This window comes from Bacillus rossius, chromosome 16 (assembly GCF_032445375.1).
Source record: "Bacillus rossius redtenbacheri isolate Brsri chromosome 16, Brsri_v3, whole genome shotgun sequence".
Classification (NCBI taxonomy): domain Eukaryota; kingdom Metazoa; phylum Arthropoda; class Insecta; order Phasmatodea; family Bacillidae; genus Bacillus; species Bacillus rossius.
Window position 1 is genome coordinate 43,606,581 of NC_086343.1, and position 21,027 is coordinate 43,627,607.

Below are 21,027 nucleotides of genomic sequence, written 5' to 3' on the forward strand. Positions count from 1 at the left end.
TTATAACTTCAATTTTCCACCTTCGCCCATCCAAACTTGTTCGGTCGAGTGTACCGGCAGGTTACCTTGTTGAGCAGCATAGTGCTCTCACCGCCGTTTCCCACCAAATTTGCTGGGTCTAGCCGACTACAGGGCTATCATCAGCAACGGTATCCACTGGCCGTCGCGTTTCGTCACGAGTTTAGCGCTACGCGTGACGAAAGTAGCCGCCCTAAGCTTCCCATGGTCACCCCCACCCCTTCTCGGAGGTGTGCTGAAGTTTGCGGTCTCTAACACGTTTTGGTGTCCTTTTTTCAAGTTCCGCCGCACGTCCCGACGTCTGGCCGGCGAATTCTCCCAGGGCAGGTCATTCACCGGACATACCCCCCACCCCATCCTGGTCCACAGCGGTCATCGGCCAGCCGCAGCAATGACCAACCTCCAGGCCAAAATCCCCCCCCCCCCCCCACTTGCAAAATGGCGGCCATCAAGTGCCGCGATGGTCTCTGCGAGACTCCGACCTGCATGCCCACACCATCTATCGGTGAAAGGACGAACCAGCTGAGAGCGAGAGCACACTACTGACCACCCTATCCCCTCCAGGAGAAACAGTCGACCTCACACTCAGTCGATAGGTCGCCGGAGCCCTTTTTTTTTTCTTTCGGAGCACTTCGGGTTTTCCGAAGCCCCTCCCCTGGACAGGCGACCAAAGACAGTTTTAATTAGGCGAGCCGGCGCCATTTTTGACGATTCGGCAGGCAGCACGCGGTAAGGGCGGATCTCTCTTCGCAGCCCGAGACAACGCGCTTCTGAAAAGTCGTGAACGGCTTTCTCTAAAGCATGTAGTTGGTTATCGACAAGGCCATGTGCCTTAGCACTCAATTTTTAATTTTTTGCTGCCCGAAATAGTTTATTTTTTGAAATAGTTTTATTGTCTTTACTTATTATTCTTCATGGCGACAGCAATCTTCCGCGTCGCGCATCACCTGGCCATCTCCAGGGACCGACCTGATCTACTCCACCCCGCAGCTTAGGTAAGTTGTTTCGTCGCCCCACACACACCTTTTCTTTTCCGGTTCTCGTGGGCTTAACTTCGCCCAACATCAGCCGCCTGTTAACCAACCTAACTTGATGGGAATACTGGTTGCAGGCGGGGATCAAGAACTAGGATGAGAGATTCCGCTCCAAATTCAACTCCCATGCAGTTCATGAGTTAGTTCACCGAAATTCATCGCCTCCGGCAATCGGAGAATTTCTCAAGAGTGCCAGCTTTCAACATATTTTTCCCTGAGTGGAAAAAACCATAAAATAATTTATAATTCTGAACAACCAGTTTCAGGACACTTTTATTCATTTAACGAGTAAATGTAATTTTTTTTTATAATTTGTCTTATGAAGAGCCTGCGCGCTCAATATTCAATGGCCTGTAAAGTTAAGAAACCAAATGACCTTAAATTCAGTCAAATATAACCATTGTTACTTATTATAATATCTCGCCCCGGGGCCTCCCATTTGGTTTATTGTTTAACAAGATTTAATGTATTAAGTATAGCAAATAAGGTCAACAATTTTCTTGGTATTTTGTTTCGGCTGTAATGCCATGGTTTATCTTCAGTGGAATAAGGTTTGTACAGTAGAAATAACAGCAACAAAATCATTAAGTAAATGCCAATGTAAACCAAACCAGATATTATTTTCTTATCCTTGATCACGATCCACATAACCTTACCAAGTTTTAAGGAGGTTAATCATAAATTTTGTTGTGCGTGCGCTGTGCCCCTATGGGTAATGTGTTTAGTACTGTTTCTGCCTGGCGCTTCCACGGCCAATCTATATTTGTTCTTTAGACGAGATTTCATATTGATTGAGCGCAGCAGCACGTTACACAAGGATCGTGACAAGGTCAACGTTGACAGGTGGCGTCGTTCTTGTATATATACAACATACAATGTCATTATAAACCAACCTAACTACCATAAAATATTCCGACTGCAGAACTGCGTCGTATACCAGTGACATAACTTTAATCATTTAAACTCTCCAAGTGTGTTAATCTCACCTTAATATGTAGCACCACATGATCACACTTGGAGATAATTTTTGGAAACCTGTTTTCTCAGTTGATGGCAATGTAATATAACGGATATTATTGCCGAGTTTCTAGTCTGTAGGTCATTTACTTGAAAAACGGGAAATTTTTATTTTTAACACCCCCTCTATATTCAAACCGAGACAAAGAATGCATCATCAATGCAATAGCCGTTGCCATGGGGATTTTCGTTCAAAAATGGGAATTTTTATCTGTAAACAAACACTCCTTCCCCTAGAACTCATTCATAAGGAGATAAGTTTTCAATAAAAATGAAACACGTGTTATTTTGTTTCTTTTGAAGAGTATATATAAAACATTTCTAATTAAAAACTTATAGGTTATATAACTGAAAAAAACATCTTTTATCGTTGAATGAACTAAAAATTAAAAAAAAATTCCAATAGCCAAATAATTCACTACAAATCTGTACAACTAAAAATGTTAAATTCTTGATTTTTTCTCAAAATTACGATCAGTAATTACAACATGATTTGTAAAAGATTTTCAATCACTAATTTTAGGATACATTCATTACGAAAAAGAAGGAAGAGAGTACCTCGCGCTTTTAGTAATACAGATTTGTGTGGCATTATTTGACTGTTAGACAAAAAATTAAATTTAAAATTTATGTTTTAATTTTTAGCTCATTCAAAGATAAAAGCGGGTTTAAATTTTTTTTAACTATGAATATTTTATTTTTAGTGTAAAAATAAAAGAAAAATTCTTAATATGAGTAATTGAAACAAATTAAAAATACTAAATATTATTGATTAAAGTATTTATTTGTTACAATCAACTCAAAATTAGTCATAATGTTCATGTTATCTAGTCATTTCAGTTAATGCATAGACTTACATGGACATTTTCTTGTTATCCTAGGGCAATCAAGTTATTCTACTTGGAGACCATCCAGTGAATTAACGCGACTAAGAGCTACATTAACCTGTCCGGCAACAAAGAGACAAGATCCCAAATAAACAACTGCATAATCTACAGTGCAGCCTTGCATTTCATGCACGGTAGATACCAAACTCAGTATTAATGGCAACATTATTCAGAGTTACATTTAATTAGTGAATTTCTGTTACTAAATCAGCACTTAACAATATTTTTATCAGGTGGAATTCAAACAAAAGTATTATTACTCTGTCCAATAATATGTGTTAAGACGGTTGAGTAGCACAATCATGCAAGACGAATTTCTTTCTCCTTGAGGTCTAACGAAGCCCTCCTTCTCTTGCGTTAGAAAGTGATAATCTCGTATCCTACGTGAAAAATAAAAATATATTTACCTCCACGCAACATGTGGCGACATATGTTGTTGATAACTTGCAAAAAGTTTATTTATGAGGTACATAACTCTCTCTAATAAAAAAAAATTAGTAACCATTCTACTTAAGTAATTGTTCCAATTTAAAACTCTCTGGCATTAGTTGCAGAATCTAATGTGTTTGTTGTCTGTAGCTTCATAAAAATGACATAGCAGTAGATACTTCGGCAAGGAGTTTAACTGGAGAAAAAAATGCTAAATGAGAAGAGAGAAGCGAGTGTGATTTGGGTCCTCTCCAGAAACCACTCAGTTGCAGTCAGTGGAAACCACTCAGTTGCAGTCAGTGGAAACCACTCAGTTGCAGTCAGTGTCAGAAATCGTTTGGTCGAAGATATTTCTTTGATATACATTGCAAGACCTGTACAACTAAGGTTACTAAAGATAACGAGGACTGGTCTGCAACACCGAGGAAAAGGAACGAAGGCGAAATATTATAACACTATAATGATTTCGAAAATATAAAAATACCAATGATAAAAATACTATCCTAAATCTCGATAATAATTTAAAATTTAAAACTAATGAAGAAGGTACCAACTTAATGGTAAATGAAAAGATATTTAAACCATATGCTAATCGTCTCCATGAAAATGCGAACAACAGAGAACGACCTGAAGCTGACAAGATCGAAGACTACGATGAAACATCTGAAGCTGACATGATTGAAGACTATGATAACACAACTGAGCACTTGGAGAATTGGAGCTGTTGGAGCTCTTGGAACAATTGGAGCAGTTGTAGTACTTAGAGCTTTGGAGCATTTAAAGCAATTTTAGCATTGGAGCTTTAGGAATACTTGAAACTGTTGGTCAATTGGAGTAATTGGAACACTTGGGCTGTTGGCCAATTGGAGAATGTTGGAGCCGATGACAGTTGGAGCTAAAACTGATGGAGCCAAGGACAGTTTAAGCCAAAGACTGTTGGAGACAAAGACAGTTGGAGGCAACGACAATTTTTAGTTTTCTTGATGATATCATGCAGAACATACTCAATCAGCTTACAGATGAAGTAGCAACTTACTGATCTTTAAAATATAATTTGTGTTTGTGCATATGGCTAACCATTTCCGTTCGTGGACAAAGTAAAGAAGTGCACATTTAAGACAATGAATACTCCTATTTACAGTGATGCAGTCAAACATAGTATCAACAAATTATGTCGGGAAGAAAATGACTATATAGGAAAAGGATCTGGCTGATATCTGTCTTCAGTAAACCGTTTGGAGCTGAGAATTAGTTCAAACAAATGCTGAACTAAATGTTTATAAGATTGCTAACCTTAGCAAGTTAATCTGTAGAAGTATACGATCTTTGTAATAAATTATATTTGTAAATAAAGTGTTGTTTTATTTCTTGAACCTATCACTTTTATGGAATTTTTAATTAAATTTGTATTTTTGCATTGACCAGGGATCTAACAGAGGTTAATCCGATAGATAAGTACATAAATGAGTGATTTTGTGATGAATTTTGGAATTTTTTCCAATTTTCTATTTAAATAATCTCAAATTTTTAAGATGGCGGTAAAACTATGCCGCCATCGATTTACTGGAGGCTGGTTGACTAGGAACCTAAGCTGCTTTTAGGACTTTGAAGATGATTTATTAAATAAGTACTTTAGGTCTAAAATTAATTTTTTTTATCGATCAAGTATCGAAACAAGGACAGGAATCGATCTTATCACTCAGTTTATTAATTGCAGATTTTTTCAATGAATTTAAAAAAATTTCCCGAATTTATAGCTAAATAATTACGAATTTCAAAGTTGATGTCCAAATTTCAAGTTGGCGGGTGCCACAGTAATAATAAATGATTACTGTATTCTAGTGAGAAAAAATTAGATTAACATGGCTTCAGTACAATCTTGCAGAAGAATACAAAATGGCGGACATTACATCATAATAGTTGGTGATATATATTTGTCATTAGTGGTGGGAGGTCAGTCCGTCGGTGGCTTCAGTGGAGAAAAAATATGTCCTCATTTTATTTAACTTTGCTCTCATTGGGTTCGAACCAAGGACTCCGAGCATCATGTAATAAGAAAAATTTTTAAATGTTTATTTATTAAAATTTGATTGATTAACTTTTTTATAAATTTTAAATGTTTTCCCATTAACTTCAGATAATATTTACAGATTTTCAAGATGGTGGCCGTCATGTCATTATCCATAATGGCATGGTGGTTTTATTAAGAGAATTATTTTTTTTCATACTTTCTAAAAATTTCCCTGATTTTTTTTAATATTATAACTAAGGATGTTCATGGTGGCCACCGTAACGATACTTGCGAAATTCTAGAATCCAATAATGTGGTTGTAACTAAATTTGGAACGTTTCTATAATCCAAGGTGGCGGGCATAACGATATGTGCAAAGGTGATATCTTATTTAAGATGACGGATTTTTTATTAATTAAATATTTCATAAGTATTTAAAAAATTTCCCGATTTTCTAGCATAAAAATACGGATTTTCAGGATGGCGCCGTAACGAAAATTGCAACCTTTATGTATAAATTTAATTAGGCGGCCATGGCATTCTAATTGTCAAGGTCATGACCCCGGAGGCTTAGGGTGATTTGTATTTACGGACTCTTAAGCCTCTTTGCTGACTTTTGACACCTTTGGACTTTTCGAGGACTAATATGGGAAATGTTACCTCAAAACGGTAATTTTTCCTTCGAAATAGAGAAATTTTAAAATATTTTAATTTTTTTGAGATTTTTTGGGGTAATTTTTTTTAATACGTGGAAATATTGACGGATTTTGGGTAATTTTTTGCAAATTTTGAAGGTCAAGGTCATCCAAGATGGCTGCCGTGACGTCACTATCCAAGATGGTGTTGAAAATCTACAATCCAGAGCCTGAAGCCAGACCTCAGGACATACATTCCTGTACTACTATCTTAAAAATACTAAAAACTATACATTTCAAAAAGATAACATCAGCAGAAGACAAAGAAGCCTCTATACTTAAAGAATACGGACGCACAGTCTCACCTAGTCGCGGGTATAGACAGACGTACAGCCTCACCTAGTAGTGGGTATAGACAGACACACAGCCTCACCTAGTCGCGGGTATAGACGGATGCACAGTCTCACCTAGTAGTGGGTATAGACAGACACACAGCCTCACCTAGTCGCGGGTATAGACAGACGTACAGTCTCATCTAGTAGTGGGTGTAGACAGACACACAGCCTCACCTAGTCGCGGGTATAGACGGATGCACAGTCTCACCTAGTCGCGGGTATAGACGGATGCACAGTCTCACCTAGTCGCATGTATAGACGGATGCACAGTCTCACCTAGTCGCGGGTATAGACAGACACACAGCCTCACCTAGTCGCGGGTATAGACGGATGCACAGTCTCACCTAGTCGCGGGTATAGACGGATGCACAGTCTCACCTAGTCGCGGGTATAGACGGATGCACAGTAGTAGAATAGGAAAGTATTTCCTGCGCCAGGCGCCGGCGCGTGGAGCCGGAGCCGGTGTCCGCCATCTTGGATTGTGACGTCTCGGAGGCCATACTGAATGACCTTGACCTTGACCTTTGACCTTGACCCCGGCGGCCATTTTGGATCCCCCATCATGGATGAGCATAACGGGACACAGCATAACGGGACACAATGTAACAGGACAAGTAGTCCACAATGGCCATCTTGGATCCGCCATCTTTAAATCGAGCGCCCCACTCATTATGATGAAATTTTCGAATCTGTCGCCATATTGATTTTTTCTGTTCCGCTGGAGGCCGACATCTTGGATACCATCGACTTTGCTTCTGTTGTTTGTTCCTAGATAGCGCCAGCTTCGCTTATATTTTTTTTTCTGTTCCACTGGAGGACGCCATCTTGGATACCATCGACTTTGTTTCTGTTGTTTGTCCCTAGATAGCGACAGCATCGCTCTTAATTTTTTTCTGTTCCACTGGAGGACGCCATCTTGTATACCGTCAACTTTGTTTCTGCTGTTTGTTCCTAGAGAGCACCAACATCGCTCTGTCTCATCACATAAGGTCGATGTTCAATTACCTACCATAGCTATTATGATCCTTATCGACATATTATTTTAATTTTTTATGCAAAATACATTGGAAGCGCTGTGATTCGAACCAGCGCAGCTCTGATCGCTAGGTTGGATAACATACGCCTTTAACCGCTCGGCTATCGAGACATTTAGCAGACTGAGAATTAAATAAGGTATATAAAAAAATAACATGCATATTCGGACTTAAATTTTTTTTAAATTTTAAGTAATAATAGCACTGCCTGTTCGAAAAAGATACATAATCTTGTATTAAGACGTAACTGTTGAAATTTCTGTTACGGTCGCCATCTTGAAAATCCGTAATTTTTATGTTAAAAATCAGGAAAAATTTTAAAAATCATTAAAAAAAATTATCTAATTAAATAAAAAAAATCTTAAAAACCAGTGTTGCACTTTTCGTTACGGTCGCCATCTTGGATTATATAAATGTTGCATATTTCATTACACCTGCCATCTTGGTTGAGTACTATGTCATCGTTACACTTTATGTTATGACCGTCATATTGGATGCAATTAATTTTGCAATTACCGTTATGGTCGCCATCTTGAAATTTAGATGCCATCTTGGAAATCCGTAATTTTATTTTAGAAAATCGGGAAAAATTCCAATATTCAACGATAAGATTAACTTATTAGAATTCTGATTGATAAGATTGATTCTCGTCCTTGGTTCGAAACCGGTCAGGGCAAAAAATAAAAAAAAACCTCAGATCCTTCCTCCACGGAAGCTACCTAGACTGACCTACCTCCACCAATAACAAGGTATTTACCATCACCTGGTATGACGTCATTTCCGCCATCTTGTCTTCGTACGCAGAAGACCACCAACCGGTTTTCGTCCGCTAGTGTGTGCTGGCGACATGTTAGTATAATTTTCTGGGCACCATACCTTTAACCTCGACTGTTGGCATTAAAATTTGACCTTGACATTGAACTGTGACCTTGACCTTGAACTTTGACCTTGACCTAGAACTTTGAACTTGACCTTGAAATTTGACTTTGTCCTTGAAATTTTACCTTGACCTTGATCTTTGACTTTGACCTTGATGAACATCATGGATCAGTCATTGTATGTTCAGTACATGCTACCAGGAGCTACCACATGCTAGCGATCATTGCCAACATCATGTTTTCGTCTGCTGGAGGACACCATCTTGTGTGTACTCGTCTTGAGGCGTTTGCCACGCCTCCTTTTAATTTGGTAATTAATTATATCATATGTTTGGCACTTGGTTCATTTTCGTCCTGAAGATTGATTAAAACATAAGCATTACGGACATTCACGGCGCTGCGCTTGTGTGTGTTTCCGCGAGCCAACACCGCGCGGCGCGCGAGGCCTTATGACGTCATGGTGACGCGTTAACCTGCGACGGTCTGCGGCTGGCGAGCGTGGAGACGGTGCTGGCGGCTGGTGGAGTCGACTTCGGCTCGTCGGGTGCAGGCGTGTTGCGCCGCTGCTAAAATGGAAAAGGCTGTTCCATTCACCTACGCATCGACCAGTGCCCAGCCCGGGTTATCGTCCACCATGCTGCGCAACTACAAGTAAGCCTCGACGCAACCGCTTTTAACAGCCGGACACCGGGTTGGTTTTTCAAGGAAAAACTATGAGCAGAGAGACTTGACTGATCATAAACTCAAATTCATTATCTTGCTAGTTTCTTGAATCGTAATTGGGCGAAATAAACTCTACTTCTCTTTTTTACGCTACGTGAGAATTTACGTAAACTGCAAGCCAGACTTATCACGTTGCTGTGGTGCGGGATGTGAGACTCGCATAATTACGTCGAAACGAGAGTCCGGTTAGACCAGAATATTCGGAATTGTGCCTAAATAACATTTATAGACAATTACGTCATCCAGGAGTGTAATCAACGGACCTGTTAGGGAAAAACTTATCCTTTATAAATATTTGTAAAATTACCCGTAATATAGTGTTTATAATATGTGATTACATTAGATGTCCTTTTCTTTAATGCGAGATCTAGATCTTCGGTAGATTTGTGTAAATGGTTCTGTATTTTAATGTACCAAGCCGATGCCAAGCAGGAATATTAAATAGTAAACAGGCAGTGATGTTTTCAATTATTATCCAGGTCATTCTTTTTTGCCTAGGGACCGTACTTCTCACTGCATTTAGTTGGTACACCCTTCTGCGGCTCCCGACTTTAAACTCGAGCGCCTTAAGTAAGGCCTCAAAACTGCGCAACTCTGCTAGTCAGAGTCGCAGACGCGGTAGTTTTCGGTGTTTAAGATTCTTATTGATTTTTTATATCACCAGTATGGCATTGGCTTGGATATATAAATTACATAAAGAGGAGATAATGACTAATTTAAAAGCTGCGTCAGTCGAGCACAGTGCGGACGAAAGCATAGATGTTTTAAGACAAAAGTTTGTGGCGCATTTGAAAGGAGAAAGAGTTTCGTGGCAAACGGAACAGGCAGAAGCGAGTGGGTGTGGCTCGCTTAGTACAAATTTTCTAAAAAATAAGTTTGCCTTGCGATCACTAGAAAACGTTCCGAAACTGCAGTCAGCAAATGTAGAGGATATATTAGAGTTTTGCATGGCCGTAGACAAGCTAGCTAACGCAAATTATTTTTCCAAGGAGAGCGATTTAATTTTAGCTGTTGCTTCGCGTTGCACAGGCTTAGCTTACGATATAGTCATTGCGGGTTATAAGAGTCATATGTCATGGGTTGATTGTAAGGAGGCGCTGTGGAATAAGCTTTGTCCTCGGCGGGTTCGTGAGCAATTAATTATGAGTAAAGTTTATAGATTTCAGGAGCTAAATGAAACCGTCTTGCATTTTGTGCAGGAGATTTTGGATTATGCGAAGGCACTAGGAGTGAGTAAGACTGAGGAGGAATGGGTTAGTCTTGTTCTCGAAAATGTTTGTCCACAGGTGCGTCATGAGTCGTGTTACGTGAACAAGCCACATAAGTTGTCAGATTTATTAGAGTGGGCAGTGGCGGTGGAAAACGTTTGTTTTACCAGTTTCCAGTTCAAAAAGCAATTAATGCAAGGCGCGGTGGGCAAAAGTAGTGAAAGTTCGGGAGGGCCAAATAAAGTTAAGAAGGGAGGTACGTGTTTTAGGTGTGGGCGTTTAGGGCATTTCGCTCGTGACTGTGGGGTTTGACTTGAGGTCTAAAAGTTTTTTTTATCGTCGTATTGGTTAGTTTTTTTTGGGGTTTTAAATTTTTTGTTTTCTTTTTGGGTGGCTGCTCGACTTAAGTATAGGGCTAATGCTGCTGAGTAGGTTTCTTATTGCGCCTTACGTGTCTCAGAGGTGGATTACGGTTACTACCCCCTAGTAAGGAATTATGTTGCTGTTTGTTAACGAGTAAACGGGAAAGTGGCACAAAGCATTGTTTGGTCTTAATCATTGTTTTTTTTTGTCTCTCTCATGTGTTTTTCTTCGCGTGTTTTTTCTCACTGTGTGCTTTTTTCTTCTTGCTTTTCTTTGAGGTCGTTTGTTTGAATGGCGTGTTTTGAGTGCTTCCCCGTTTTCTCGCCTTATAGTGGCTCGAAGCTACCTAAATTTCTTTGGTTTTTGGCGTTAATTTAGTTTTTTTTTTAAGGGGGGGATATTGAGGCGTTTGCCACGCCTCCTTTTAATTTGGTAATTAATTATATCATATGTTTGGCACTTGGTTCATTTTCGTCCTGAAGATTGATTAAAACATAAGCATTACGGACATTCACGGCGCTGCGCTTGTGTGTGTTTCCGCGAGCCAACACCGCGCGGCGCGCGAAGCCTTATGACGTCATGGTGACGCGTTAACCTGCGACGGTCTGCGGCTGGCGAGCGTGGAGACGGTGCTGGCGGCTGGTGGAGTCGACTTCGGCTCGTCGGGTGCAGGCGTGTTGCGCCGCTGCTAAAATGGAAAAGGCTGTTCCATTCACCTACGCATCGACCAGTGCCCAGCCCGGGTTATCGTCCACCATGCTGCGCAACTACAAGTAAGCCTCGACGCAACCGCTATTAACAGCCGGACACCGGGTTGGTTTTTCAAGGAAAAACTATGAGCAGAGAGACTTGACTGATCATAAACTCAAATTCATTATCTTGCTAGTTTCTTGAATCGTAATTGGGCGAAATAAACTCTACTTCTCTTTTTTACGCTACGTGAGAATTTACGTAAACTGCAAGCCAGACTTATCACGTTGCTGTGGTGCGGGATGTGAGACTCGCATAATTACGTCGAAACGAGAGTCCGGTTAGACCAGAATATTCGGAATTGTGCCTAAATAACATTTATAGACAATTACGTCATCCAGGAGTGTAATCAACGGACCTGTTAGGGAAAAACTTATCCTTTATAAATATTTGTAAAATTACCCGTAATATAGTGTTTATAATATGTGATTACATTAGATGTCCTTTTCTTTAATGCGAGATCTAGATCTTCGGTAGATTTGTGTAAATGGTTCTGTATTTTAATGTACCAAGCCGATGCCAAGCAGGAATATTAAATAGTAAACAGGCAGTGATGTTTTCAATTATTATCCAGGTCATTCTTTTTTGCCTAGGGACCGTACTTCTCACTGCATTTAGTTGGTACACCCTTCTGCGGCTCCCGACTTTAAACTCGAGCGCCTTAAGTAAGGCCTCAGTCTTACCATCATGCTAGTTTTATTCTAACCTGCTACAGTGCAGTAATCATTTATTACTGAGGTGCCCACCATCTTGAAATTTGGCCGCCATCTTAAAATTATGTAATTATTTAACTAGAAATGCGGGGAAAATTCCAAGTCACCGAAAAAATCAATTATTAATTTTCAAATTGAATCGATGGATTCCTGTCCACCGTTCGATTCCTGACCAGTGACAGTTGTAACTAAATATTAAATAAATTTTAGCTTCTGTTTTCCATTACTTTTCACGGAGTTTATTAATCATTCGCTCTACGATAAACAACTCAAGTCAATATTCCTTACCAACGAATTAATACAGTACCGCTATGCATTACATAAAAGTCTAATTTTTCAATAATCTGAATAACCTATAAGCCGTTCATGTAAAAAGCCACACATATAGATCAATTGTCTTCAGTCCATGAGACCGAGTCATGTCGTTATCAGACGTATAGGCTATACATTTCAGGACCGCATGACCTTCGTCGTTATCTAATTATATTCAATTAATCCATCGTGACATTTTTTAAACATACTAAAAAACCAAGTGATATTGAAAAATATTTTAAGTAACACCAAGAGGTTTTAAACTAGTAAATATTCAATCACTACATTTTGTACTACGCGCAATCAACAAAAGGGAAGCACCGACAACGTAAAGGCAGCACCGACAACGAAAAGGCAGCACCGCCAACAAAAAGGCAGCCCATTTGGAAGCACCGACAACTAAAAGGCAGCACCGCCATCGAAAAGGCAACTCAATTGGAAGCACCGACAACGAAAAGGTAGCACCGCCTACGAAATGGCAGCTCATTTATCATTGGCTCCAATATTCATTCGCTCCAATATTCATTGTTCCAATATTCATAGGCTCCAAAATTCATTGGCTCAAATATTCATTGACTACAATATTCATTGGCTCCAATTTTCATTGGCTCCAATATTCATTAGCTCCAATATTCATAGGCTCCAATATCAATTGGATCTAATCGCTCCAAATGCTCCAACAGGCTCCAAAAGGCTCCAACAGTTTTTTGGTTCCTATAGCCATTAGCTCCAATATTCATTGGCTCCAATATTTATAGGCTCCAAAATTCATTGGCTCCAAAATTCATTGGCTACAATATTCATTGGCTCCAATATTCATTGACTCCAATATTCATTGGCTCCAAAATACATTCGCTCCAATATTCATTGTTCCAATATTCATTGGCTCCAATATTCATTTTCTTCAAAATTCATTGGCTCAAATATTCATTGGCTTCAATATTCATTGACTCCAATATTCATTGGCTCTAATATTCATTCGCTCCAATAGTAATCGACTCCAATATTCATTGGCTCCAATAATCATTGTCTCCATCAGTTATTGACAACATCAGTCTTTTGGTTCCAAAAGTCTTTTCTAAAGGCTCCATCAGTCTTTTGGCTCCAACAGTCAGTTTGTTCCTATAGTCATTGGCTCCAATACTAATTGGTTTAAATAGTCATTGGCTCCAATATTCATTGGCTCCAATATTCATTGGCTCCAATATTCATTGCCTACAATATTCATTGGCTTCATTATTAATGGGCTCCAATTGCTCCAAATGATCCAATAGGCTCCAAAAGGAGTCAGTCTTTTGGCTCCAACAGTCTTTTGGCTCTTATAGTCATTGGCTCTAATAGTCATGGGCTACAAACTTCGTTGGCTCCAATATTCAAAGCCTCCAATATTCATTGGCTCCAATATTCATCGGTTCCAATATTCATTCGCTCCAATATTCATTGGCTCCATCAGTCATTGACACCAACAGTCTTTTGGTTCCAAAAGTCTTTTGGATCCAAATATATTTGCCTAGAATTCTTCGAGTCTAAGAGACTATGAGGCCACATGGCTACAAGTCTAAAATGATCTAGCTGGTTACGAGTTATACATGGCTTGCGAGGCTACAGAGCTACGAAGCTTCTAGTACACAAGTTTACGTGACTGCGAGGATACAGGACTACAAGTCTGCATGAGTACTTGACTACGAAGCTACTCGTCTACAAGGCTCCAGTTGCCGCATCTGTCTTCGAAGGAATTTTCTCTTTTGCTCCAACTGCTCTATCAGCATTATGTTATAAAATTACAAGGCTGCTTGTTTACGTAGCTTCAAGTCTACGAGACTACGACCCATGAATTTACGAGTCTATGCGATTGCAAGTCTTCAAGGTTACGTGATCGCGAAACTATAGGACTACGAAGCTTCAAGTCTACGAGGCTACTTGGATACGTAGCTACAATTCTACGAGAGGTCCCAAGACATCATGTCTACGCGACTACGAGCCATGTGGTTACGAGATTACGTGACTACGAATATTCAAGTTTACGAGACTGCGAGGCTACAGAGCTACGAATCCTCTAGAAAACGAGTTTACGTGACTGCGAGGATAGAGGTCTACAAGTCTGCATGAGTACTTGTCTACGAAGCTACTCATCTACAAGGCTCCAATTGACGCATCTGTCTTTGTCGGAATTTTCTCTTTTGCTCCAACTGCACCACCAGTATTATGATATAAGATTACAAGGCTACTTGCTTAGGTAGCTTCAAGTCTGCGAGATTCCAATGCATCATGACTACGAGACTACGACCCATGAGGTTTCGAGACTATGCGATAACAAGGCTTCAAGGTTACGTGATCGCGAGGCTATAGGACTACGAAGCTTCCAGAACGCATGGTTACGAAACTACATGACTAATTGGCCACGTGGCTTCGAATCTTCATGTCTCTAACTGACTACAATAGCACTATTCAGTGGTAAGAGTTAATTTATCTTATGCAAAGGTACATGCTGCAAGTAGTTCCGCTTTTCAACATCAGATGACGTCACGTGTTGCTTGCAGGTAAATAATATTTATTTCTTTTATGCAGGATGCGGGATGCTCACTATCGATCGCATAAGAAGGATAGCTACGATAGTCTCCAAGGAGAAGGAAGTTCGTCCTTCCTGCTAGTGCTTCTCAGATTTCTCACGGTCCGCCATCTTGGATTGCGACGTCACGGCGGTCATCTTGGATGAGTGTGTCCTTGAACTTTGACCGAAACCGCAGGAATGATCGCAAGCACACGGATTAACCATCAAAATATTAATAAGAATAATCGGGAGCACACGGAGAAAACCACCATAATATTGACAAAAATAATCAGAAGCACACGGAGAAAAACGTCACAAGTTTTCTTTGATATCATAAAATTTCAGGGAAAAAAATATTTAAAAATAAAAATAAATTAATAAAAAATTTAAAATAAAATAAAAAAATACATACATATATTCTGCTAGCTTGTGAACTTCTCATTGTTGAACAAAGAAAGAGTTCTAGTACAAGCCAGAATTTTATGTATTTTTTTCTTTATTTTAAATTTTTTATTAATTTATTTTTATTTTTAAATATTTTTTCCCCTGAAATTTTATGATATCAAAGAAAACTTGTGAGGTTTTTCTCCGTGTTTTTCTGATTATTTTTGTCAATATTATGGTGGTTTTCTCCGTGTGCTCCCGATTATTCTTATTAATATTTTGATGGTTAATCCGTGTGTTTGCGATCATTCCTGCGGTTTCGGTCAAAGTTCAAGGTCACACTAATCCAAGATGACCGCCGTGACGTCGCAATCCAAGATGGCGGACCGTGAGAAATCTGAGAAGCACTAGCAGGAAGGACGAACTTCCTTCTCCTTGGAGACTATCGTAGCTATCCTTCTTATGCGATCGATAGTGAGCATCCCGCATCCTGCATAAAAGAAATAAATATTATTTACCTGCAAGCAACACGTGACGTCATCTGATGTTGAAAAGCGGAACTACTTGCAGCATGTACCTTTGCATAAGATAAATTAACTCTCACCACTGAATAGTGCTATTGTAGTCAGTTAGTGACATGAAGATTCGAAGCCACGCGGCCAATTAGTCATGTAGTTTCGTAACCATGCGTTCTGGAAGCTTCGTAGTCCTATAGCCTCGCGATCACGTAACCTTGAAGACTTGTTATCGCATAGTCTCGAAACCTCATGGGTCGTAGTCTCGTAGTCATGATGCATTGGAGTCTCGCAGACTTGAAGCTACCTAAGCAAGTAGCCTTGTAATCTTATATCATAATACTGGTGGTGCAGTTGGAGCAAAAGAGAAAATTCCGACAAAGACAGATGCGTCAATTGGAGCCTTGTAGATGAGTAGCTTCGTAGACAAGTACTCATGCAGACTTGTAGACCTCTATCCTCGCAGTCACTTAAACTCGTTTTCTAGAGGATTCGTAGCTCTGTAGCCTCGCAGTCTCGTAAACTTGAAGATTCGTAGTCACGTAGTCTCGTAACCACATGGCTCGTAGTCGCGTAGACATGATGTCTTGGGACCTCTCGTAGAATTGTAGCTACGTATCCAAGTAGCCTCGTAGACTTGAAGCTTCGTAGTCCTATAGTTTCGCGATCACGTAACCTTGAAGACTTGCAATCGCATAGACTCGTAACCTCATGGGTCGTAGTCTCGTAGACTTGAAGCTACATAAGCAAGCAGCCTTGTAATCTTATAAAATAATGCTGATAGAGCAGTTGGAGCAAAAGAGAAAATTCCTTCGAAGACAGATGCGGCAACTGGAGCCTTGTAGACGAGTAGCTTCGTAGTCAAGTACTCATGCAGACTTGTAGTCCTGTATCCTCGCAGTCACGTAAACTTGTGTACTAGAAGCTTGGTAGCTCTGTAGCCTCGCAAGCCATGTATAACTCGTAACCAGCTAGATCATTTTAGACTTTTAGCCATGTGGCCTCATAGTCTCTTAGACTCGAAGAATTCTAGGCAAATATATTTGGATCCAAAAGACTTTTGGAACCAAAAGACTGTTGGTGTCAATGACTGTTGGTGTCAATGACTGATGGAGCCAATGAATATTGGAGCGAATGAATATTGGAGCCGATGAATATTGAAGCCAATGAATATTGGAGCCGATGAATATTGGAGCCAATGAATATTGGAGGCAATGAATATTGGAGCCAACGAAGATTGTAGCCAATGAATATTGGAGCCAATGACTATAGGAGCCATAAGACTGTTGGAGCCAAAAGACTGACTCATTTTAGAGCCTGTTGGAGCATTTGGAGCAATTGGAGCCCATTAATAATGAAGCCAATGAATATTGTAGGCGATGAATATTGGAGGCAATAAATATTGGAGCCAATGAATATTGGAGCCAATGACTATTGGAACCAATTACTATTGGAGACAATGACTATAGGAAAAAACAGACAGTTGGAGCCAAAAGACTGATGGAGCTTTTTGAAAAGACTTTTGGAACCAAAAGACTGATGCTGTCAATAACTGATGGAGCCAATGAATATTGGAGCCAATGAATATTGGAGTCGATTACTATTGGAGCCAATGAATATTAGAGCCAATGAATATCGGAGCCAATGAATATTGGAGCCAATGATCATTGGAGTCATTGAATATTGGAGCCAATGACTATAGGAGCCAAAAGACTGATGGAGCCTTATGGAGCCTGTTGGAGCATTTGGAGTAATTGGAGCCAATTTATATTGGAGTCCATTAATATATTGTAGCCAATGAATATTGGAGCCAATGAACATTGGAGCCAATGAATATTGGAGTCAATGAATATTGAAGCCAATGAATATTGGAGCCAATGAATTTTGGTGCCATTGAATATTGGAGCCAATGAATATTGTAACAATGAATATTGGAGCGAATGAATATTGGAGCCAATGAATATTGGAGTCAATAAATATTGAAGCCAATGAATATTGGAGCCAATGAATTTTGGAGCCAATGAATATTGGAGCCAATGAATATTGGAACAATGAATATTGGAGCGAATGAATATTGGAGCCAATGAATATTGGAGTCAATGAATATTGGAGCTAATAAATATTGGTGCCAATGAATATTGGAGCCAATAAATATTGTAGCCAATGAATTTTGGAGCCAATGAATTTTGGAGCCAATAAATAGTGGAGCCAATGAATATTGGAGCCAATGGCTATAGGAACCAAAAGACTGTTGGAGCCTTTTGGAGCCTGTTGGAGTATTTGGAGCGTTTGAGCCAAATGATATTGGAGGCTATGAATATTGGAGCTAATGAATATTGGAGCCAATTAAAATTGGAGCCAATGAATATTGTAATCAATGAATATTGGAGCCAATGAATTTTGGAGCCAATGAATATTGGAACAATGAATATTGGAGCGAATATATATTGGAGCCAATGAATATTGGAGCCAATGATAAATGATATGCTTTTCGTTGGCGAAGCTACCTTTTCGTTGTTGGTGCTTCCAATTGAGTTGCCTTTTCGATGGCGGTGCTGCCTTTTAGTTGTCGGTGCTTTCAAATGGGCTGCCTTTTTGTTGGCGGTGCTGCCTTTTCGTTGTCGGTGCTGCCTTATCGTTGTCGGTGCTGCCTTTACGTTGTCGGTGCTTCCAAATGAGCTGCCTTCTCGTTGGCGGCGCTACCTCTTCGTTGTCGGTGCTTCCAAATGTGGTGCCTGTTCATTGGCGGTGCTGCCTTTTCGTTGTCGGTGCTTCCCTTTTGTTGATTGCGCGTAGTACAAAATGTAGTGATTGAATATTTACTAGTTTAAAACCTCTTGGTGTTACTAAAATATTTTTCAATATCACTTGGTCCTTTAGTATGTTTAAAAAATGTCACGATGGATTAATTGAATATAATTAGATAACGACGAAGGTCATGCGGTTCTGAAATGTATAGCCTATACGTCTGATAACGACATGACTCGGTCTCATGGACTGAAGACAATTGATCTATATGTGTGGCTTTTTACATGAACGGCTTATAGGTTATTCAGATTATTGAAAAATTAGACTTTTATGTAATGCATAGCGGTACTGTATTAATTCGTTGGTAAGGAATATTGACTTGAGTTGTTTATCGTAGAGCGAATGATTAATAAACTCCGTGAAAAGTAATGGAAAACAGAAGCTAAAATTTATTTAATATTTAGTTACAACTTTCACTGGTCAGGAATCGAACCGTGGACAGGTATCCATAGATTCAATTTGAAAATTAATAATTGATTTTTTCGGTGACTTGGAATTTTCCCCCCATTTCTAGCTAAAGAATTACATGATTTCAAGATGGCGGCCAAAATTCAAGATGGTGGGCACCTCAGTAATAAATGATTACTGCACTGTAGCAGGTTAGAATAAAACTAGCATGATGGTAAGACGAGTACACACAAGATGGTGTCCTCCAGCAGACGAAAACATGATGTTGGCAATGATCGCTAGCATGTGGTAGCTCCTGGTAGCATGTACTGAACATACAATGACTGATTCATGATGTTCATCAAGGTCAAAGTCAAAGATCAATGTCAAGATAAAATTTCAAGGTCAAAGTCAAATTTCAAGGTCAAGGTCAAAGTACAGCACAAGGTCTAAGTTCAAGGTCAAATTTTAAGGTTAAGGTCACAGTTCAAGGTCAAGGTCAAAGTTTAATGCCAACAGTCGAGTTTAAAGGTATGGTGCCCAGAAAATTACAGTAACATGTCGCCAGCACACTCTAGCAGACGAAAACCAGTTGGTGGTCTTCTGCGTACGAAGACAAGATGGCGGATATGACGTTATACCAGCTGATGGTAAATACCTTGTTATTGGTGGAGGTAGGTCATTCTGGGTAGCTTCTGTGAAGGAAGGATCTGATGGTTTTTTTTAATTTTTTGCCCTGACCGGTTTCGAACCAAGGACGAGAATCGATCTTATCAACCAGAATTCTAATAAGTTAATTTTTTCGTTGACTATTGCAATTTTTCCCGATTTTCTAACATAAAAATCACGGATTTCCAAGATGGCATCTAAATTTCAAGATGGCGACCATAACGGTAATTGCAACATTAATTGGATCCATAATGACGGTCATAACATAAAGTGTAACGATGACATAGTACTCAACCAAGATGGCTGGTGTAATGAAATATGCAACATTTATATAATCCAAGATGGCGACTGTAACGAAAAGTGCAACACTGGTTTTTAAGATTTTTTCTATTTAATTCGATTATTTTTTTTAATGATTTTTAAAAATTTTCCCGATTTTCTAACATAAAAATTACGGATTTTCAAGATGGCGACCGTAACAGAAATTTCAACAGTTACGTCTTAATACAAGATGATGTATCTGTCTCGAACAGGCAGTGCTATTATTACTTAAAATTTAAAAAAAATTGAAGTCCGAATATGCATGTTATTTTTTTATATACCTTATTTAATTCTCAGTCTGGTAAATGTCTCGATAGCCGAGCGGTTAAAGGCGTATGTTTTCCAACCTAGCGATCAGAGCTGCGCTGGTTCGAATCACAGCGCTTCCAATGTATTTTGCATTAAAAATTAAAATTAATATGTCGATAAGGATCATAATAGCTATGGTAGGTAATTGAACATCGACCTTATGTGATGAGACAGAGCGATGTTGGTGCTCTCTAGGAACAAACAGCAGAAACAAAGTCAACGGTATACAAGATGGCGTCCTCCAGTGGAACAGAAAAAAATTAAGAGCGATTCTGTCGCTATCTAGGAACAAACAACAGAAACAAAGTCAACGGTATACAAGATGGCGTCCTCCAGGGGAACAGAAAAAAATTAAGAGCGTTGCTGTCGCTATCTAGGAACAAACAACAGAAACAAAGTCGATGGCATCCAAGATGGTGGCCTCTAGTGGAACAAAAAAAAAATAAAGAGCGACGCTGGTGCTATCTAGGAACAAACAACAGAAGCAAAGTCGACTGTATCCAAGATGTCGGCCTCCAGCGGAACAGAAAAAAATCAATATGGCGACAGATTCGAAAATTTCATCATAATGAGTGGGGCGCTCGATTTAAAGATGGCAGATTCAAGATAACCACCGTTTTCTACTTGTCCTGTTACATTGTGTCCTGGTATGCTGTGTCCCGTTACACTCATCCAA

At 39.5% G+C, this 21,027-nt stretch overlaps 1 protein-coding gene across 1 annotated transcript in view; it reads right to left on the reverse strand.

Moving 5' to 3' along the window:
• The window catches only part of LOC134539901 (sodium channel protein Nach-like), a 72,682-nt gene that overhangs the window by 20,787 nt on the left and 30,868 nt on the right, over positions 1-21,027 (reverse strand). The window lies entirely within an intron of this gene.